We start from the raw sequence: 4,441 nt of genomic DNA, 5'->3' as shown, positions 1-4,441 counted from the left end.
AGACAACAAAACAAAACATACTAACAAAATAAAATCAATAGAATAAATAGAAATATTTATATTTTAATAGAACAAGTAAAATAAATAGAGTATTAAATTCATTCATTCATTCAATCGTGTTTATTGTGTGCTTACTGTGTGCAGAGCACTGTACTAAGTGCTTGGGAAGTCCAAGTTGGCAACATATAGAGACGGTCACTACCGACAATGGGCTCACAGTCTAGAAGGGGGAGACAGACAACAAAACAAAACATATTAACAAAATAAAATCAATAGAGTAAATATGTACAAGTAAACTAGAGTAATGAATTCATTCATTCATTCAGTCGTATTCATTGAGCACTTACTGTGTGCAGAGCACTGGTCTAAGTGCTTGGGAAGAACAAGTTGGCAACATATAAAGACGGTCCTTACCCAACAGCAGGCTTACAGGCTAGTAGGGGGAGACAGACAACAAAACATATTAACAAAATAAAATCATCATCATCATCATCAATCGTATTGAGCGCTTACTGTGTGCAGAGCACTGTACTAAGCGCTTGGGAAGTACAAGTTGGCAACATATAGAGACAGTCCCTACCCAACTGTGGGCTCACAGTCTAAAATGGGGAGACAGAGAACAAAACCAAACATACTAACAAAATAAAATAAATAGAATAGATATGTACAAGTAAAATAAATAAATAATAAATAGAGTAACAAATATGTACAAACATATACATATATACAGGTGCTGTGGGGAAGGGAAGGAGGTAAGATGGGGGGGTGGAGAGGGGGACGATGGGGAGAGGAAGGAAGGGGCTCAGTCTGGGAAGGTCTCCTGGAGGAGGTGAGCTCTCAGTAGGGCCTTGAAGGGAGGAAGAGAGCTAGCTTGGCGATGGGCAGAGGGAGGGCATTCCAGGCCCGGGGGATGACGTGGGCCGGGGGTCGATGGCGGGACAGGCGAAAACGAGGCACGGTGAGGAGATTAGCAGCAGAAGAGTGGAGGGTGCGGGGTGGGCTGGAGAAGGAGAGAAGGGAGATGAGGTAGGAGGGGCCGAGGTTATGGACAGCCTTGAAGCCCAGGGTGAGGAGTTTCTGCCTGATGTGCAGATTGATTGCTAGCCACTGGAGATTTTTGAGGAGGGAAGTAACATGCCCAGAGTGTTTCTGGACAAAGACAATCCGGGCAGCAGCATGAAGTATGGATTGAAGTGGGGAGAGACACGAGGATGGGAGATCAGAGAGAAGGCTGATGCAGTAGTCCAGATGGGATAGGCTGAGAGCTTGAACGAGCAGGGTAGCAGTGTGGATGGAGAGGAAAGGGCGGATCTTGGCAATGTTGTGGAGCTGAAACCGGCAGGTTTTGGTGATGGCTTGAATGTCCCATATGGAAACTTTAAGCTCCACATGAGACCAGACCTTGTCTATTATCTTGTATCTACCCCAGTGCTTAGTACAAAAATGCACTTTACAAGTACTATTGTTATTCTTTTTATTGATCATGTAATCAGCCTTTCATCTAATATGAGCACCCTAACTGAGAAAATCTGTACTTTTTTTACCTTCAACAAAGAAATTTTTTTTCCATTCCTATTTCACTGAAAGAAATTAAAATAAAACACTTGGTTCTTAGTTACCTAAGTCTTCATCCCTATTTTACATATGTGGTAACTGAGGCACAGAGAAGTTAAGTGGCTTGCCCAAGGTTACATTGCAGACAAGTGGCAGAACAGGGATTAGAACCCATGTTCTCTGTCTTCCAAGCCCCTGCTCTTTCCACTGTCACACTGTGAGTGTGTGTGCGTGTGTGTGCGTGTGTGTGTGTGTGTGTGTATACATATATATATATCTTTAGTAAAGTCCACAGTATTTGGTGGAAGGCAACTTAATTGGATTGGTCATTATGAATTATAAATGCTGCTGACAAAACACAGGATTTGGGACACGTCAATCAAATTGTTTGAATCTCAGTGTCCGCACCTGCCAAAATGGGGGGAGTAATGCTTATCCTTCCTTTACTTCTTAGCCCTGTTAGTTTTACTGATAGTGCAAATAGTTGGAGATTATAGTACATATTGATATGGTATTTATAAATGTCATTCTCTTTGCAGGTAAACCAGGTCTCATCGCTGCACCCAAAACCTCCCTTACTCTGAAGAGATGGAAAATCGAAACAAAGTGACTGAATTCGTTTTACTGGGTCTCACACGGAACCCCAATAAGCAGACGTTATTCTTTGTTGTGTTTCTCAGTGTCTACAGTGCAACTCTGGTGGGGAATCTGCTCACTGTGGCAACAGTAACCTCCAGCTTGACTCTGGGGTCCTCTATGTATTTCTTCCTCACCTACCTGTCCTTAATCGATGCCTGCTACTCCACTTCAATCACCCCCAAAATGCTCGTTGATCCGCTGTCTGTGAGGAACGCCATCTCCTTCAACCGATGTATGGCTCAACTCTTTATAATAATGATAATAATGATGGCATTTATTAAGTGCTTACTATGTGAAAAGCATTGTTCTAAGCGCTGGAGGGATACAAGGTGATGAGGTGTCCCTCATGGAGCTTACAGTCTTAATCCCCATTTTATAGATGAGGTAACTGAGGCCCAGAGAAGTTAAGTGACTTGCCCAAAGTCACACAGATGACAAGTGGCGGAGCCGGGATTTGAAACCATAAGCTCTGACTCCAAAGCTATGCTCTTTCCACTGAGCCATGCTGCTTCTGCTTTATCGAAAATTTGTGTGCCGGGGTTGAGATCGTCCTTCTCTTGGCCATGGCTTATGACCGGTATGTGGCCATCTGTAACCCACTGCACTACATAACCATTATGAGGCAGGTTGTGTGCAGCCTGTTGATGGGGGTGGCTTGGGGTGGGGCTTTTCTTCACGCAATCCTGCAGATTCTCTTCATGTCACCTTTACCATACTGTGGTCCCAATAAGATTGATCACTTCATGTGTGATCTGTTCCCTTTGCTGAAACTTGCCTGCACCGATACCCACATCTTCAGCCTGCTAGCCGTGGCCAACAGAGGGGCAATATGCACATTGAGTTTTTTTCCTTTTGGTCATTTCTTATGTTGTCATCTTCAGCTCCCTGAAAACTCGGAGTTCTGCAAGAAGAGGCAAAGCCTTTTCCATTTGCATCTACCACATCATTGTTTTGATTTTTCTTCTTTTTCCCATGCATTTTAACTTTCCTGAGGTCCATGTCTACCTTCTTAATAGATAGGTTAGTGGCTGTATTTTTTACAAGCATCACCCATATATTAAGCCCCATAGTTTACACCGTGAGGAACGCAGAGGTGAAAAATGCCACGAGGATGTTATGGAGCCCTAAAGCGACTTCAGGTTGCAAATAGATGGTCTGGGTGAAAATGATTGTACTTATTCAAGTTGGAAAATTTTTTTAGGAAAATGGCAATATTGCCCAATTTTAATTTGCCTTTTGGTGCTAATAAATTTGGGTCTGCAGTGATTCCCAGAATCAGAGCACCAGGGGTCTTCTTGGGTCTGTTTCGGTGAGAAGCAGTGAGGCTTAGTGGAAAGAGCACGGGCTTGGGAGTCAGAGGTCATGGGTTCTAAGCCTGGCTCTGCTAATTATCAGCTGTGTGACTTTGGGCAAGTCACTTGACTTCTCTGTGCCTCAGTTACCTCATCTGTAAAATGGGGATTAAGACTTTGAGCCCTACGTGGGACAATCTGATTACCTTGTATCTACCCCAACACTTAGAACAGTGCTTGCTGCATAGTAAGTGCTTAACAAATACTATTATTATTATTGTTATTATTATTATTATTATTATTATCATCATGCTGTTAGCTAATAAATCCCTTAGCATCACTACTCTCCCGAAAAAGCTGAACTAAAATCAGATCTCCTCCACATCTCTTCCCTAACCAAGCTCTCTTTTCTGCTACTCTCTCTCCCTTCTGCATCCCCCATGCACTTGGATCTATACCTTTTTAACACTTGATATTCACCTCACCCTCTGCTCCACAGTACTCATGTATATATCCATAATTTAATTTCGTGTCCACCTCCTCATCTAGACTGTAAGTTCCTTGTAGGTAAGGAGTCTCACTTCCATGTTGTACTCCCACAGATGCTTAGTACCATGGTTTGCACACAGAAAGTGTTCAGTGAATGCTATTGATCAATACCAAGCAACACCAGATAGCAAAGATGACTGCCTGCCACAGAGAGAATATCCATGCATTGACTGATCAGTCGATAGCATTTATTGAATATCTACTGTGTGCAGATCCCTGAACTAAACACTTGGGGGAGGGAGGTTAAATTCATGAAAGTAAATTACAGGTATGAGCAAGAGGAAAAGAGGTATAGGTACATGAGTTAATGCTTAAATAATAGGGCATGTGTATATAAGTACAATGAGAAATTGAGATAAAGTGCTAAAGTGGACCAGGAGCACTGAAATGGCTTTTGGGAGGGGAGA

The 4,441-nt window shown here is 42.8% G+C and overlaps 1 pseudogene; it reads left to right on the top strand.

The window, feature by feature from the left end:
• Positions 1-2,142: 2,142 nt before the first annotated feature.
• Positions 2,143-3,343, top strand: LOC119924357 (annotated as a pseudogene).
• The last annotated feature ends 1,098 nt before the right edge of the window (positions 3,344-4,441 follow it).

Source organism: Tachyglossus aculeatus, unplaced genomic scaffold (assembly GCF_015852505.1).
Source record: "Tachyglossus aculeatus isolate mTacAcu1 unplaced genomic scaffold, mTacAcu1.pri scaffold_97_arrow_ctg1, whole genome shotgun sequence".
NCBI classification, from domain to species: Eukaryota; Metazoa; Chordata; class Mammalia; order Monotremata; family Tachyglossidae; genus Tachyglossus; species Tachyglossus aculeatus.
This window is presented reverse-complemented; position numbering and strand designations above follow the sequence as displayed.